This window comes from Rhineura floridana, chromosome 4, assembly GCF_030035675.1.
Source record: "Rhineura floridana isolate rRhiFlo1 chromosome 4, rRhiFlo1.hap2, whole genome shotgun sequence".
Classification (NCBI taxonomy): Eukaryota; Metazoa; Chordata; class Lepidosauria; order Squamata; family Rhineuridae; genus Rhineura; species Rhineura floridana.
Genome location: NC_084483.1, coordinates 95,919,632 through 95,938,395, shown reverse-complemented (window position 1 = coordinate 95,938,395; position 18,764 = coordinate 95,919,632). Strand labels below are relative to the sequence as shown.

The 18,764-nt window shown below is 43.0% G+C and overlaps 1 pseudogene; it reads right to left on the bottom strand.

The window, feature by feature from the left end:
• Positions 1-1,392: 1,392 nt before the first annotated feature.
• Positions 1,393-1,487, bottom strand: LOC133384737 (U6 spliceosomal RNA; annotated as a pseudogene).
• Positions 1,488-18,764: the final 17,277 nt, after the last annotated feature.

Below are 18,764 nucleotides of genomic sequence, written 5' to 3'. Positions count from 1 at the left end.
GGTGTCTCAGCTTTGACCATTCCACCTTGGGTGCCCCTCCTAGGAGTCTAGCCTCTTGGTCTAGACTCCTGATGGCATCGCTGTTAGCATCTTCAACACTCTCAAACCCCCTCACCACGTTAGGGTGTGCATCCTAGAGGAGGGGTGGGGGGATTAGGGTCTACATAAACACATCAAGAGGAAGAAAGCTACCACCGTTAGATTTGATTAAGCTAATCCCCCTCCCCTCCTGCCTAATGATCCTCTTCATGTTTCGGGTGGCTGCTGTCCTTAAACCTCTTATTCTGGAGCAGATGCACTGATTTCTTTGGAGACTCAACTGAATTAAGCAGGTTAAGAGATACAGCTTTGAGAGTGGAAACAAAACAGCAGTAGAAGTTTGGCTGGGGAGTCTGTTTCCATGGAGCTTCTAGGCTAATAGATCAGCTCCAAGAACTATGCATTTGCTTCCAAGCCTCTGAGTGCTTATCTGAACCAAACTGTAAGAGGCTTGCCCGTTACTTCCAAAACATTTCGGTTTCTTTTTCCCCTTTATGTGCATTTTATGAAGTACGGAAAATGTATTTTAAATCAACAATTTGCCCTTCAGTTTCCAACCACATTCCTGGGTGTCATTTCCCATTAATTTCTCCTGTAAAACTATTCCTGTAATGAAAAAGCAAAAAAGGGCCAAGATATTCACCAGAGCCTGTGGCTCATGCCTGCAGCCATAAGATCTGAAATGATCGCTTTGTGGTTTTTTGGGGGGGGAGGTGTTACCTGAAGCAAGAATTAGAGCCAAGTCATCAAGGCTGCATGCTCTGGAAACATTCCTAGTGCCAGAAGTTACGGCACATGAGGGTTCTCTAACTGCAGACATAAGAACATAAGAAGAGCCTGCTGGATCAGGCCAGTGGCCCATCTTGTCCTCATCCTGTTCTCTCAGATGCCTATGGGAAGCCAGCAAGTAGGACCTGAGTGCCAGAGTGCTCTGGACAACAGATAATTTCAAGTTTACACTTGAAGCAGGATAAGGGCCTGCTGGGTCACCTGATGAAGAAGTTTTCATTCTTTCAAGTGATTCTAGGCCTTTTTAAAGGGCTCTTTTCAATGTTACATTGGCAGTATGAATGCTGTCTTGTGTGGATTCCTCATATGAGATCTGTGGCTTTAACATGACTGGAATGAACATGCTCCAGAGGCCTCCAAACCACTATTGAAGCAATGTTGAAAGGAACTATTATTATTATTATTAATCAATCATCATCATCATCTCATCATCATCTAACCTTCATCCTAAGGTCCCAAGGCAGGTCACAACAATTTAAAATATAACATTAAAAACAGTTTAAAACAAATCACAATCACAAGAATAGAGAGGGTCCTAAAAATATACATCTCAAAAAATAAAATTAAAAAATGGAATGCTTCACATATTTGTGTGTCATCCTTGTGTAGGTGCCATGCTAATAGCCGCTGTATTATTCCGGTTTAATATATGTATTTACAGTTGTATCATTCTAGTTTAATACATGTACTACAGCTGATGTTTGCTGCAGTAAAAATGTAACCTGTGAAACCTGAACACACAAGTTGGAGTTGAACCTCATACATTCCAACAAAAGGAAGATATTCATCCCTAAAATACAGGCAGCTGTGGCTAACTGTGGTTCTCTCTGACATATGATCCTGACTGGTTGAGGGGCTGCCTATGTCTGTGCCAGGCAGCAAACACCCATGGACCTATGCTTCCATGTAAGGTGTGAAGTGGCTTCTGTCTCTTCCAAAATTAGCCTCCCAGATATTCTCTTCCCTACAGTTTCTCTTTCCAGCTGTGAACAGCCTGAAGTCAGTTGATCATTTTGATCTTTTTGTTGTTGTTTTCCAACATCCTTGGAGGATAAAGCTGATTTCCTTCAGCTGCACTGGACACAACTGACGCAGAGCAGTGGACTCTACTAACCTTTATAAGGCCAGCTCATCTTAGTCTAGGTTAGGGATGTGCTTGAATTTCGCAAAATTCAAATTTGACACCAGATTTCCTATTCATTTGCTGCTTTTTTTTTTTTGTTTGTTATTGCAGATTGGGTATTTATCACAAATAGCAAACATGCTGTAATGGGAAGAAGTGTGACAGAGAGAAAATTGAACCAGCACTGAAAAGTGCATGCCATCCCAAGTCTAGGTATTTCTGTTCCATATAAGAAGATGTGCTTATTTATGCAGCTACTGTATATTTGTTGCTAAAATAGGGAGAAGACTATTTTGGCTACCACCCAGAGGAGCCCATTCACAAGTCTGTTCCAGTTTGGTTATGGAAGGTACAGAATAGTGAATGCCAAACATTTGGGGGAGCAATTTTATATTTCAATTGGGAAAAAGAGAGTTCAGTAGAGTGGGTCAAGTTTTATCTCAGGGCTGGCGTTCTAGTGGTACTCCAGAAGTTGCTGGAGTCCAGTTCCCATCAGCCCCAGCCAGAATGGCCAACGGTCAGGGATGGTACGAGGTGTAGTCCAGTAACATCTTACAGCGTGGCTCAAAGGACCATTCTTGGATATGTGGAGGGACGGAGGAGAAATTTGATTCAGTTTTCATTTAAAGGCAAATCAACCCAATTCACACTTCCTGAAGCAATACACAAACCAAAACACAGCCAACTTTCAAAATATGCACTTCTCTGCATCTTGAAATGCAGTTCTCCTGCCAAGGAATGCATACAAAACTGCACATACTAGAGTAAAAGGTGCATAAAAATATACATATGAGTGAAAATAAAGTTTAGAAATGCATTATATTAGGGGAAATTGCTTTGCATCAGTATTAACAAAATTGCTTACAAAATGTGTATATTAGGATAGATTCACACTACAATTCCGATGAATTTTCATGAGGACTTTTTTAAAAAAATTGCGAACTGATGTAGAAATGTGGAAACTTAAAACTGAAACTGTGAGATACCAAAATTAACAAATTCATCCATCTCATCTGTAACATCTGTGAGCAGCTCAGCCCTGTCATGCTGTCTGTTAGTGGCTACATGGCAACATAGCATCACTTCTTAGGGAATTCAGCCAAGAGAAGCTGAGCTGCTCCTTGAAATGGCAGCAAGACGTTTTAGTGGTTAAAAAGAGAAAGAGAAAGAAACCTTGGTATCTCATATATATCTCATCTCATTTCTCTCCTACTGGGAGAAAGGGCAGGATATATCTAGTAAATCTAAATAATAATAATAATGATAATAATAATGATAATAATGATAATAATAATAATAATAATATATGAAGGTAAGATGAACATTTTGACACCCCCCCATTAATGCAATCTGCGGGAGGGTCCACCCCACTCCTAAAACTTACAAAATTTGACTGGGCTGAATACTTCAGTTCAGCACTAGCTATATCCCATTTATTTGAATGGGACTGAGGGCATATTTATAGTGGGGGGGAGAGAGAAATGCGTTTCAGTTTGCATTTTAACGTGAACCTAACTAATTTGCAGGTCTTGAAACAACACACAAACTGAAACCCAGCTATCCTTTAAAATTTACTCTTCTTCAAATTTTACATTGCAGTTCTCCACCCAAATAACGTGTATAAAAATGTTATCTTAAAGAAAGAATGCGTACAATGCATATATTAGTCAAAATAACACAAAAAAATCATTAAGTCAGGGGAAAATCCTCCCAACAATGCATACATAAGAAGAAAGACACATTAAAGCTGATGGATTTTCATGAGGACTAACAAAAAATCACAAACTGCTGTGGAAATGTGGACTGAACTTAAAACAAGTTCAGAAAAATGAGAAACCAAATCTGACAGGTTCACCTGTCCCTATGTATAGGCTACACAGTCCACATGCGAAGCTTGTGGAGAGCCGCCTCCTTGTGATAGCTGCCAGGTATGTGCAATGTGTAAAAGCCTCTTATTTTGTAAACTGGCCTAAAAAGCACACACCATCTCCACACTATTCCTGCGCATCCCTAGATACTCTTGGCAATGGTGTGGGGATGCTACACACATTTTGATGAGGGGTTTTTTTTTACATTGTGCCTACTGTATGGAAAGTGACTGGAGGGAAGGACTTTTCAACAGTTTCTGAATTGGCCCTTTGAGGGCACGGTTGCAACCTTTTTGTGCTTAAACTCAAGCAGACTGCCCACCCTCCTTATTTCTGCTGTATTCAGTAGATCACTTATCTAAAATATAATGTCCTTTGTTTTCCTCCAAGAAGTCAAGAAGAATTTTGCTTTCACAGGTCTGGGATAAATGTTTACATTAGTGTAATTGCCATTTGTGTTAACCACCTCCCACTAACTCCACCACCTCATGGGCGTTGATGTTTATTCTCCACAAATGATTTATAAAATCTCCTTACCTTACAAAAGAAACATTTTTCTAACTTCAGTCTTCCTAGAATATCAATCTTTCTTTGTTCATTCTGGCATCTTTGCTATAAGAATTCTTATTAGGTCTTTAGACAGTTTATGAAGTAGACAATAAACCCTTTATAAGAGGAAGCAGCCATCATTAATGGCAGACACAACCACCAGAATCACTTAAATGAAACTTGCAGCAGAATTCTGGTCTGAATTCCATTTTCCTGACCCCATCAGTTGAATTATACAAAATGTTCCTCTACTGTTTGCATTTTGACTGGTTCTGTATGTGCTGCTATTGTCAATTGCTTATGTCAAGTAAAAGCCCTGGTTATTTTTGAATGTGCACATTTCACTCTCAGTCACGCTGCATCATGGGTTTTGTAGTTTACATGCATAGTTGACCTTTATTACAAAAAATAGATTATCTGGTATCAAAGCTTTTAAATTGTTTTTAAAAGATGTGTTTTAAATTTATATATTTGTTTTTAATGTTTTTAGTTACTGTAAACTGCCCAGAGAGCTTCGGCTATGGGGTGGTATACAAATAAATAAATAAATAACGCTTAACATGGCATGAGAATTCTTATGTCTAGTCTCAAGTCTTGCACATAGATGCTGTAATGTGGCATCACTGAGTAGATGTGATCACGAGGCAGGCACTCAACTCCTTGGGCTTAGGGGAAGATGTTTGTAAGGGTCTTGGCTCTGGTTCGACAGACTCCTGCCTACCACTTCCAGACCAATAACTTCAGGCTCAATGTCAGGAGCCCAGTCTGGTCCTTAGCCTGTGGCACTGCAGCCTTAGACTTGGCCGGCTCATCCTCTCCTCTGACTCCTCCGGGACCATGGCACGGATGAATAAGTCTTTTAAATGGAAAGTACTCCCAGGTATAAATTGTGCATAGCATTTTGGCTAAAGGATGGACATTTTTATGAACCTAAAGGGGGGGACCCATGGAGTGCAAATTCTGTCATAAAGCTGCCTCTGTTCGGAAACTTCAGTTGGTACAACGTGCTGCAGCCAGAATGCTAACTGGGGCTGGTTACAGGGACCGTACTACCCCCCTGTTAAAAAAGCTCCACTGGTTGCCAGTCTGTTTCTGGACACAATTCAGAGTGCTGGTGTTGACCTATAAAGCCCTATACGGCTTAGGTCCAGGCTATTTATCAGACCGTATCTCTCTGTATGAGCCTGCCCGGGCCCTGAGATCTTCAGGAGAGGCCCTTCTCTCAGTCCCAACACCCTCACAAGTGCGATTGGTGGGGACGCGAGATAGGGCCTTCTCAGTGGCTGCTCCTAGGCTTTGGAATTCCCTTCCTAGGGAGGTAAGAATGACCCCCTCTTTGCAGTCCTTCCGCCGACAATCAAAGACCTTCCTATTCCAACAAGCCTTTGGAATTGAAGGCTAAGGATAGGGCGTGAAGGGTGCTGCACTGCTAATGTCTATTATATCATTTTTAAACCAGTTTGAACTTTTTTAGCTATATGTGTGTATGGTTTTAATATTGGAAATAGTTTAACCTTATTTTAATGTAGACTTTGTATGTTTTTAATTATATGTATTTTTTATCTGGAAGCCGCCATGAGTTCCAGTTTTGGAAAAATGGTGGGGTATAAATAATAATAATAATAATAATAATAATACTGAAGGAATTCAATAAGTCATTTGTTATCATACTGAAAACTTTATTCAAATACCAACAGAAATTCCAAATCAGTTACTGAGAAGAACACAAATATGACTGCAGTTAGCTGCAATTAAGATGTGTCAGCCCCTTAAATTCCCACTTTTAGGGCTTACCCACATGGGAGCTTAACCGCGTACTAAATAAGCTGCTTATTTCACAAAAGCTTATTTCACAATAGCTTTTCACGGTCCACACTTCTTGCTCAATGGTAGCTTCCAATCCACTGTTTTCCTTTCACACAAGTAGGCATTCCTCTGGAAAGGTTTAGTATCACTGTTTCCTTGTGGCCCCGCCCCCAATTTTACATGTTTACTCCCTCCGGAGTATCAATGTTGCTAATAGAGAAGGGGAGGGTTTTTTTTAATCAGTTTCATTGTTTCTTGTCAATCGCAGGAGTCTCTGGCTAAAGCAGAGCCTTGGGTGCAATTTACACAAAACTACATGAAACTGATTAGAGGGGGAGTGAGTGAAAGGCAAAGTAGGCAGCGGCTGCGGCAGCTTTTCCAAGTGGCCGAGAGAGAAGGAGCAGGCGATGGGGCCTTAAAAAAATTGAAGCAAAGCACCTACACGGAGCAGCGCAGCGAAGCTGACATGGTTTTTCCTTTCCTTTTCGCATTATAATTGGATTGGGTTGATACAGATTTAAAGGGGAAAACTGCATTATAGCTTCTGCTTGCCTGCAACATCATGTGAAGCATGCAAATTACAAAGGGATGGCAGTAGCACCAGACACACACTAAATTGCCATGTGGATGAGCCTTTAGTTGCTACAATCATGCTCAGTTTGCAGCTTTCCAAAAAGAGCAGGCTGCACTCAAAATATTCTAGCAGTTCAGCTTGGTCAAGGAAGAAGGTAGTGAAGGCAAGGCCTGTACATAGTCTGCTGGCCAACGTTGACTACTTATAGGACTCAAGCACCCAAGAAAGAAGGTTCTGCAAGTTTTAAAATATCTGGAAATATTCTTTGCAAATTCAAGACAACTGTGAGTTTTGTGTGTGTTGCTTACAAAGCCTGGAGTCATGGTGTATTTTTTGCTTTTACTTTTTGTTTTTTCTCCTTTACAGTTCAACTTGTATAGAACAATTTGCACAACTTTTGTGATTAAAATAAATGCCTGAAGTCCCTTTACTAAAAAAAAAATAAATTGTCCTATTTAATAACTTCAAATTGTGGGATGTGGAAATTTATATATGAAAAGTATTACTTCAAAGTAGTTGTAAAAGTAGTTCCAGAATACTTTTACAAAATGTAGTTAATTAGTTGTCAATGCCATATTTTTAGGTAGTTGTCAGTTTGTGAGCTTCCAGAGAGGACATTGTGACTGCTTTGCTCTTTCTCTGGTCCTGCTGCTACTGAGCTGCTTTGAGCCAAGCCATGGTTTGGCGTAGCATGTTATGTGGACCAGGAATTGTGGCTTGTCTCACTCCAGACAAACCACGAGCTGTGACCAAGATTTGTTCTTGGATTTACAGGCACCAAAAATGAAGGCTGCCCTTCCCCCAATCCTCCCCAGCTCCTCCCGCAACAAATCCCTGCCTGCCTGCACAAGGCGGCAATGAAGGAGCCTCATTACTATATGAAGCAGGAGTTCACATTTTATTTATTCTTTTATTTATTTATTTATTTATTCTTTTATTTATACCCTGCCCATCCTTCCAACGGGAGCCCAGGGCGTCAAACAGAAACACTAAAAACACTTTAAAACATCAGAAAAAAGACTTTAAAATACATTAAAACAAAACATTAAAAACATTTAAAAAAACCTTTAAAAACATCTTTTAAAAAAGGGTTAAAGATATTAAAAGACATATTAAAAGCAATTCTAACACAAACGCAGACTGGGATAGGTCTCAACTTAAAAGGCTTGTTGGAAGAGGAAAGTCTTCAAATGGCGCCGAAAAGATAACAGAGATGGCGCCTGCCTAATATTCAAGGGGAGGGAATTCCACAGGGTAGGTGCCACCACACTAAAGGTCTGTTTCATATGTTGTGCAGAACGGACCTCCTGATAAGATGGTATCTGCAGGAGGCCCTCACCTGCAGAGTGCAGTGATCGACTGGGTATATAAGGGGTAAGATAGTCTTTTAGGTATCCTGGTCCCAAGCTATATAGGGCTTTGTATACCAAAACTAGAACCTTGAACTTGGCCTGGTAGCAAATGGGCAGCCAGTGCAGTTTTTTCAGCAGCCGAGTGACATGTTGGCGATACCCTGCCCCAGTGAGCAGTCTCGCAGCTGCATTTTGCACCAGCTGCGGCTTCGGGACCAACTTCAAGGGCAGCCCCACATAGAGCATGTTACAGTAATCCAGCCTAGAGGTTACCAGTGCATGGACAACAGTGGTCAGGCTATCCCAGTCCAGAAATGGCCGCAACTGTCTTATCAGCCAAAGCTGGTAAAAGGCACTCCTAGCCACAGAGGTCACCTGGGCCTCTAGCGACAAAGATGGATCCAGGAGCACCCCCAGACTATGGACCTGCTCTTTCAGAGGGAGTACAACCCCATCCAAACCAGGCAACTGACCAATTATCCAAACTCGGGAACCACCAACTCACAGCATCTCCGTCTTGCTAGGATTCAGACTCAGTTTACTGGCCTTCATCCAGCCCACCACTGAGTCCAAGCACCGGTCCAGGGCTTGCACAGCCTCTCCCGATTCAGATGTTACAGATAAATAGAGCTAGTTATCGTCAACATACTGCTGACACCTCGCCCCAAATCTCCTGATGACTGGTCCCAAGGGCTTCATATAGATATTAAACAGCATGGGGGACAAGATGGTACCCTGCGGCATCCCACAGCACAACTGCCAGGGGGCCGAAAGACAGTCACCCAATGCTATTCTCTGAGAGCGACCTTGGAGATAGGATCGGAACCACTGTAAAACAGTTCCTCCAATACCCATCTCACCAAGTCTCCCAGAAGGATACCATGGTAAATGGTATCAAAAGCTGCTGAGAGATCAAGTAAGAATAACAGGGTCGCACTCCCCCTGTCCTTCAGGGCGACCAAGGCCGATTCAGTCCCATAACCAGGCCTGAACCCAGACTGGGATGAGTCAAGATAATCTGTTTCATCCAAGAGTACTTACAATTGCTGCGCCACAACCCTCTCAATCACCTTCCCTAAAAAGGGAGTATTGGCAACTGGTTGGTAGTTGTCATAAACCAATGGGTGCAGGGTGGGCTTTTTCAGGAGTGGTCGGATCACCGCCTCCTTCAAGGTGCCCAGAACCACTCCTGCCCGCAATGATACATTGACCACACTCTGGATCCACTTGGTCAAACACCTCAGCAACCTTTAATAAGCCAAGAAGGGCAAGGGTCAAGAGGACACGTTGCTGGCCGAATCATCGCAAGCACCTTGTCCATGTCATCAGACTGCATCAACTGAAACTGTTCCCAAGAAGTTGCAGCAGATGTTGCACTGGACACCTCATTGGGGACTACAGTAGATGTGGAGGGGGCATCAAGACTGCTACGGAGGCGAGCAACTTTACCCACCAGTGCCTACCAAACAATTCACGGTGGGCCTCCGAAGGGTCTAAAACTCCATTTCCTGGAGTTGATGTCAACAGACTCCTGACAATATGGAAAAGCTCCACCGGACGGCTACTTGAGGATGTGATGGAGGCAGAGAAGTGAGCCTTCTTCGCCACCCTCACTGCCACACAGTAGGCACAGTTAGGGTGTTTTACTTGTGCCCATTCATCCTCACAGCACATCTTTCACCACTTGCACTCTAGCCGTCGTCCAGCCTGTTTCATTGCCCTTAGCTCACTTGTGTACCAAGGTGCAGACCGGGCTCCACAATGCCGGAGAGGGTGCTCGGGGGCAACCATGTCAAGAGCCCGACGTGCCTCACTGTTCCACAGTGTGACATGGGCTTCAACAGGGTCACCTGCTCTATCTACTGGGAACTCCCCCAGGGCATTCAGGAATCCAGGAATTAGGCTCTGGGGGCGGACCATCTTAATCTGCCCACCACCGCTGCAGGAAAAGATCGGAGCCATAAGTCTGAACTTCACCAGGAAGTGATCTGACCATGACAATGGGGTGACATCCATCCCCCTATCTCCAGACCACCCCTTCCTCTATCTGGAGCAAAAACCAAATTGAGGGTGTGTCCTGCCCTATGCGTCGGGCCAGTGACAACTTGAGACAACCCCATGGCCGTCATGGAGGCCATGAAATCCCGAGCCAGAACACTAGAGGCAGCCTCAGCATGGACATTGAAGTCACCCAGCACTATCGTTCTGGGGTCCTCCAACACCACAGCCGAGATGGGCTCCGCCAGCTCAGTCAGAGAAGCTGATGGGCAGTAGGGTGGACGGTACACCAGCAGCAACACTAGTTTACCATCTCCTCAGTCTGACACCAGGTGCAGGCCCTCACAGTCAGCTCCAAGACAGAGTGGTTTCCTGGTGACAGAGATGAAAGTTCTGTAGACCACAGCAACTCCTCCCCCCCCCCGTCCCTGTAGCCTGTGCTGGTGTTGCACTGAGTATCCAGGTGGGCAAAGCTGGGTGAGATCAACTCCTCCCAGCTCACCTACCCAGGTCTCAGTAATGCACACCTTCATCCACAATCAAATCATGGATGAGAGTGGTCTTATTGTGTACCAATCTGGCGTTAAACAACAACACACACAGACCAGTGGGCAGAGCAGATGAGCAACGCGGAACCCATCCATGAGAGGAGAGGCAGCAAGGAACAAGGTGCAGATAGCCTTGCCCTCATCTTCTATGGTAATTCACCACATCCCCATGGCTATATTTCCCTCTACTCATGATCACTGAAATTGGGGTGGCATCACCCATGTTCCTCCATACTAAGACTCCTCCTAAACAGCTGATATGAACCCAACACAAGCCCACCAATAAAGCCTGCTGGAGCCAATTATCCCAAAAGGCCTCTCCAAGAATTGGGAACAGTCATACCCATTCAAACTTTTTCACACAGGGCCCATCTATTCCCCCTTTGCCTCACACCCAGGGAGGGCTAGTCTTCTGCCAGTTACAGACTCTCATTCTGAAGGCATCTGGCGACTTTCTCCTACCATTCAGTTCACTGCACAGGTTCTCACACTGTGCAGGAACTACAGATGCACCGAACGCCCTCCCCAAGTTGAGGGTGCAACTTGATTTTCAGGATGTGAGATTCTTGCGTAAGGGAAATGGCGGCTCTGAGATACAGTACATAAATAGGCTTCACCATACAGAGTAAGATATTTGGATCTCAGCAATGCATATTAAAAAATGCACATGCACGTACGTGCACATTTGTCTTTAGAATTATTTAACCTGGCAGGAAAAGCATAAAACGAAGCCATTTTGATTTGTTCTGACACAAGCACAGTGGTGGGGCTTTAGGAAGACTTAGTAAATGTATCCTTTGCATTATCAACATACAAGAATGGCCCCCTAAGTCATCCAAAAATGTTAAAGGCAAACAGCCCTATTTATTTTTTCATAGCACACAAATGACTCCAGAAACAACAGAAAAGAATTTTCCATGACTGAAAATCTATTTTAAAAAGCATAGTTAGAGTCATTTTACACAGAACATCTCATTCATCATCATTAATTTCTAGGATTTGTTATTATGCTGTTGCAAAATAGCTCACAGATTCTTTGGCTTGGATCTTAAATAGCCTTCCATGAATGGAAAGGGTCCTTTCATTCATAGAGCAAAATAGGATCCAATGGAACCTGGGGGTGAGGTAGCATTTTTTTGTCAGTCTCTCCTTCCTGTGTGTGCTGCTTCGCATGCTGCTCTCGAGGGTACTCCAGCTCTCCAGAGCAGATGTTCAAGGGGGCAAAATGACTGTAGGGGGGAGTGCAGTTCAGCAAAAATGGTTGCTTCCTCCCCCCAGTGGTAGCTTAATAAGGATCTATGTCTTTGAAATAAAAGCTGAACATGCTTTTGGATTCTTGGCTCCCCCTCAGCAAATTGCAGCTTTCTGTATATGTTCGTTGGAAAGCCTGTGAAGTTATAATAGCTCCTCTCCATGGTTGTCCAGCTGGGCAAAATCCATGATTAAGTTAGGATAATAGAGGTGAAATTCTTGCACACAGCAGTTCTATTTCCCCTTTTCCGTAACCCTTCTCCTCTTCCAACACCATGCTAGCATAAGCAATTGTTCTCTATATGCTATCAAACCATCCTGGTGCATTTGCTCTCCAGAAATACACATTTTGATTCAAAAAAGCTTTCCTTCCTTTGTTCATTCTTTGAGAACCTATCTTTCCCTGTCTTAGTAGACACCCCTTATGTTACAGTTACCATAAACTGCTGTCCATATTCATATGCAGCAACTCACTAACCAAATAGGATTCCCACACACAAACACAATTGGAAATGCCTCTTGCCCTCCTCCACCTTAAGTCATTGGTGAGCCACTGCATAGGAACAGGTTGCCAGGTAGCAATGATCACCATCTGGAGCCATTTACAGTGGCCTCCATGTGATGCTTGTACCAAGCCTTTTCTCTAGGTCAGCCTTTCCCAACCTTTGGGTCCCCAGATGCTGTTGGACTACAACTCTCATCAGCCCCAGCCAGCATGGCCAGTGCTCAGGAATTATGGGAATTGTAGTCCAACAACATCTAGGGACCCAGACGTTAGGAAAGGCTGACCTAGTTGTGGCATAATATTTCAAGGTGTAATACAAATGAATCAAACCATGTAATACTAGTAAACTAAAATCCAATATAAAAGAGTTTCAGGTAAAGAAAGCAGGTCAGACAGACTAGAACCATAAGCACCAGTTAAAGCCAAAGTAACTTGGATATCTCCAAAAGTCTGAGAGAACAAATGTGTTTTAACTAGGCATTGGAAACTAGGATTTTCTCTTACAGAACGGAATGTTCTCCCCCTCTCCACCCCCCTGTGCACCCCTAAATCTGTTCTGGAGGTTCCTCAACCCACCAGAACAGATTTGGGGATGGCAGGGGATGCATACGGGTGATGAAACGTTTCATTGTGCTAGCACAAGACTTTAGATGGATACCACCCTAATAACATTGCAGCTATCTTTGCCTCCAGGGGAGTAAGTTCCACAGGTGGGGCACCACTACAAAGAAGGCCCTCTCCTGTGTCCTAGGGTTGCCAGGTTCCTGGCCTGAGACTGATCCTGTATCTTTAGGAGAAGAGAAAGTCAGCCAAGTGCAGGTGTTCTTGCAACACTGTAATGAGAAAAACCACAAGGTGGAATTCTCCCTTCCCCTGCACAACTTTTAAAGATACAGAAGACCTCTTGGTTGCCAGGCCCAGTTTTTCCCGTTACAGTGTTGCAAGAACACCTGCACTTGGCTGACTTTCTCTTCTCCTAAAGATACAGGATCAGTCTCAGGCCAGGAACCTGGCAACCCTAGTCACCACGTAGTCGACCACACCCATCAGTGGGAGACCAAACCAGTACCCCCTGCTGATCTCAAGGACTGAGCCAGTCTATAAAGGGAAAGGCACTCCAACAAGTACCTGGATCTCAGGTCATTTAGGGTTTTATAACTCAAAGCAAGCACCTTAAATTGGGCTACTGCAGAATGGGTGTTGCATGGCTTTGTGCAGAAGTGACAGTCAATACTCCAGCAGTATTGCACTAGTTGAAGTTTCTGGACCATCTTCAAGGGAAGACCCACATAGAATGCATTACAGTAATCAAGATTCAAGTTTCCCAGAGCTGGTCTCTATCTATCCATATTGCTGCAAGAGATTCAGACAGGACCAGTGTAACTGTGCAGTCCTCATGGTAGTCTTCCGAGGCTAGGCAAAGTTTCCATTTCTGTTGTCCTAGCAATTCCACTTGTGTGACAGAGTGACTGATTATGAGCTGCAATCTGGGGGAAAAGTGGGGGAAGGGAATCAATAAAGAAAGCATTTTATGAATCCACCCTGTGTCACGTGTCTGTTGGACACCAGATGGTCTGAGCAAGAGGGTCTAGCAATCTACTTACCCAAAAGAGGTTGCTTGCCCAGGTCAACAAGCTAGCAGATGGTGTGGACAATTATTTCACCTACCAGAGCAGCTAACAACACTCACTTTTATTTATTTGATATATATCCCACCCTTCCTGCCAGTAGGAGCCCTATAGCAGTGCAAAACTTGCCTTTTGTTTTTTATCCACACTTTCATGTTTTTAGTTTTGCTGCTGTTGGAACACTGTTGGTAAAGGAGTAATGGCAGCAGAGCTTTCCTCTGCCAGGACAAGGAAGCCCTACAGCTGTGAAGGGGAAATTCTGCAGCACCCAACAGCCCCTCAGCTACCCTCCTGGGGAGCATAGCATTGCTCTCTCTGGTACCATTTAGGCCTTTAAGACAATTCATATTGTGACATCCTGAAACGGTTACTTGCGAAGCATCCCTTTTGTTTGGATGATGAAGGCATTTGATCATTCTGACTGCATGCTTTTGTAGTTTCTCGGAGTGCTTCATGAGCCATGGCCTCTTTTCATTGTTCCTTCAGTACTGATTATTATGGGGTGCTTCTGGACTGCTATACAAAAAAAAGATCCCAAACATTAACCAGTAGGATGTTCTGCCCGTTTCTGTTTCCAACTGCAGACCGTAGAATCCATTCCATGATAGGGAAGTAGAATATATTTTTACAATAAAACATAACAAAATGTTTATGAAGCAATTTGGTGAAAACATTTGGCATTTAATAACTAGTCTGTATCATTTTTTTAAAAAAGCCAGAAACACTTCAGAAATATTAGCAGGCATATTTAATATTCATAGAGAAAACAGGATGCTTAAAAGCATGAGAGTTTGATTCTTACTATTACCTGACATTATTTATTTATTTATTAGATTTATATTCCGCCCTTCCTCCCAGCAGGAGCCCAGGGAGGCAATGTGAACCAGGTGTTATCCTAGAACAGGGAAACCGAAGTGGTGCCCTCCAAGTGTTATTGGACTCCAACTCCCATCGTCCCTGACGATTGGCCTTGCTGGCTGGGGCTGATGGAAGTTCTGATCCAAGCACATCTGGAGGGCACCACATTGACTACCCAAGTTCTAAAATCTGTTTTCAATTACTTAACATTGGAACTTGTGGTTCCAGAAGCACCAAGAAAGGAGAAAGTACTAATGAGCAACTTTCTGTTACCAAAGAATAATCTCAACTAGACCCACATGTATTACTCATGAGGCTTGCCATTGGGGGCAAGGCACCTGCCCACCCTTACCCTTCTGCAGTGACATCTATGCTGCAAGGTAACATACAAACTTCATGATGAGAGGCTGTTTTCAATGGCATGACCTTAGCTGTGTTGGTCAACACTACAACTTCTCTTCAATATGAATTTCATGAATTTGTTAATAAAAACATGCTCAGCATTCTACCAAAAGCAAACATTGCATAGCCCCTGCATAAGGCGCAGGGCACAATTACAATGTGTTAGGGCTGTGGCGGTGTTCCCTGTAGCTGACATTTTGATTAAAGGACACTGCATGCATTGGGCCATAAATGTGCAGCGTTAGCATGCTAGTGAACTGTGATTACACTGCCAGCATGCTAATACTTAACACACATGGCTCGGCACATGTGGTCATTTGGATTTTAAATGAGGCTCCAGCCACTGGAAGGCCTACATGAGTGAGTGTTCTCCATGCTGGCTCCTGACGTTTATAGCAGGCCTTACATTCTTCAAGAAGATGGGGATGTGTAAATGGAGGGCTCAGGGGCTGATGAGTGAGTAGTGGCAATGGACTAGGGGGGAGATAGTAATGGAGGTGCACATGAGCAGTAGTGTAGTGGCAAAGTCAGAAGTGCAGGATCCCTTTCTGACAGCCACAGCCACACCCCCTTCTAAGATTATACAACCTTCTAAGATTACAAAATAATCTGGGCCTGAATACTGCTTTTTGCTTCTCTTTCCCTGTTACCATTTTACTGTCCTTTTTCACTGGCAGATATATCGCTTGAATTACTGCATTCAGTGCCTATATGTTTATCTCCTGCTGCTACCCAACTGCACGATGATGCAGATGTAATGTTATCATCAGGATTCACTGTCTCTTCTGCAATTACAGAATTTGCACCCTCCACAACTTATCTTGGCTCTTTGAAGCAGGAACTAATAAAAGCTTGCTTGCAATTGACACTCATTGGGATTCTTCCCAGTGGCTAATAAACTTCCCTTCCATGCTGATTGGCTCATAGGATGCTGGAGATATAGGGACCCTGCTGGGACCTGGCACCCCAAAAGGCAAGATGTCTAAGACCCCCTCAGACCACAGATGACTACACCTCTGCACATAAGGTAAACTGGTTTAATAAAGGCCTGGCTTAATATTGATTTTGAGGAAGACATGTAAAGGAGGAGATCGGAGTATTTTCATGAATACAGAAAAGGTTTGCATCAAGAAACAGACTATGCTGTTTGGGTGTAAGTACATGAAAGAATCAGAGCTTGGAAAAGTTACTTTTTTAAACAACTCCCATCAGTCCCAGCCAGCATAGCCACTGGATTGGGATGATGGGAGTTGTAGTTCAAAAAATAACTTTTCCCAGCTCTGGAAAGAATATGAAATGGGCAAGACAGGATTTCATGAAAAGAGCTTCTCAGAAATCAGTGAGATTAAGTGCACTGAACTTTATGTTACATTGTGATCTATGCAGGGAATGAAGTAGTCACTTCTCAAAGTGAATATGGAAGAAGGAGAGAGGGAGAGAAAATAAGCCCTGAGCCATCTTTAATGCACACTCAGTCTCATCACTAGTAAACCTAATCCGCCAGCAGCCTAAAAATAAAACGGGAATAAGAAGGAACAAGTCCTATCTACTGTATCCTCACCTCACCTTATTATGTTTGGATTTTGATGTGTCAGAGCCCCCAGAACATAACAAATATGTATTGCAGTACTTTGCCATAATGAAAAAGGTCATCCTGGGACTCAGATTTTCCTGGTCTTATACTTGTTACTGACATACTAACTTTGTTGGTTCAAAAAGCTTAGTAACTAGTTTATAATCATGACATTTCACATACGCTGTGTCCCTGCATTCTAGTCAGCCAGTAATTACTGATGTTATGTAAGATGTTGGATGTGGGATACTTCTTGCTCATAATTATCTTTCAGAAGTTGTTAATCTGGTAGTCAAATCAGCTGGTCTCTCTTCAACATTGACACCAATCTTATTCCATCCAGTCTTTCATTCCTTGCTTTGTTTTATTATGTGTCATTTTATTTTCTTGGCTTCATCATCTATCAATGGAATTGCTTTATCAACAATAATTTTAGATGGCTTATGGAATATAAACATTTTCGGATACCTCATTGCATAACATGTCTTCACAGTACTACTTGGGATCCTGATCATGCTGTTGCTGCATCAGTAGATGGCGCTATTTGTTTCACTATTGATGCAGTCACTCTTAACATTTTGATATATAAAGTTCCCAAGCTTGAGTAATGTCAGCTTGTAGAACAGCAGCACTCTTAGTTGGAAATTGATTAAACAACTTGAGTTTTCTTTTTAATTGTTCACCTTCCTTGACACTTAAATGCACCCAACTGGAGGAAAGTTCCACTGAACTCCATGGGGCTTGTTTCTGAGTAGATGTGGTGCATGTGGAGCAGACCAGCATCTGGTACAGCACTACTTCAGCTACAAACTACAGGCTATATTCTGTACATTTCTTGAACTGGGACATTGTGAGAAATCCACTGGGTGCACATGGGATATTCCTTGAGAACATAGGACTTCTCTTGTTGTCCTTTGGGCCCCCAAAGCAATATATAAATAAATAAGTAGTAGTAGTAGTGGTAGTAGTAGTAGTAGTCCTGTGTCTCATAATGCTCAGGAATTATTTATGGTCTTTCATTATCATTATGAAGAAGAAGAAGAAATTATCATTATCATTACAAAAAACAAGGCTGGTGTTAAATAAACAACAAGCACTCAAGATTCACAATCTTGCATGCATTTCTGAGCTTTGGCTGGATAAGGCACGTGGGTCAGGAGAAGATCAGGGACAAACAATGCAAGTATGATACTTGTATGAGAATAACACCAGAATGATGAGAGATGATGCACAGCATAGCATAGCATAGTATAAGCATGCTATAACAGGAGTACATGTCATTTTCTAAATGCCTTGAATAGACACTGTAGTTATCAAAATGTACTTCTTGATCTGCAAATCCAGACAAGACAGATGCAGGTAATAATAGCATATTTTGAACATTAACAGCCCCAGTTGTTACATTTGGCATGGTTGCTGCCTCCCTATGGCTCCAACTCACACTACTCATAGGATGAATACCTGAAGAGAGCAGTGGGGTCGTGCATGAAAACCCCACCTCAGCGTCTCCATCACCAACATGTGAAGGCCTCAAAAGGGCAATTTGAAGCCTCTGCACAATCAGGAACCTGAACATGTTTAGAAGCCCCTTTCAGATCTTCCCAATCAGTGCAGGGAGATTGGGAAACGCACATGGATCGGGAACCTTTGGAGTGTCCCAGCATCCCTACATTCTTCTCTCTCATACACATGTTGCTTGAATGCTCAAATTATTATTTTCTATCCCTGCATTCCTCTTAGAAGTAGTCCAGGGTGCCAAACAAGGGAAAAAACACTGAAAACATCTTGTTTGTTTTGTTGTTATGTGCTTTCAAGTCAGTTATGACTTATGGCAACCCTATGAATCAGTGACCTTCAATAGCATCTGTCATGAACCACCCTGTTCAGATGTTGTAAGTCCA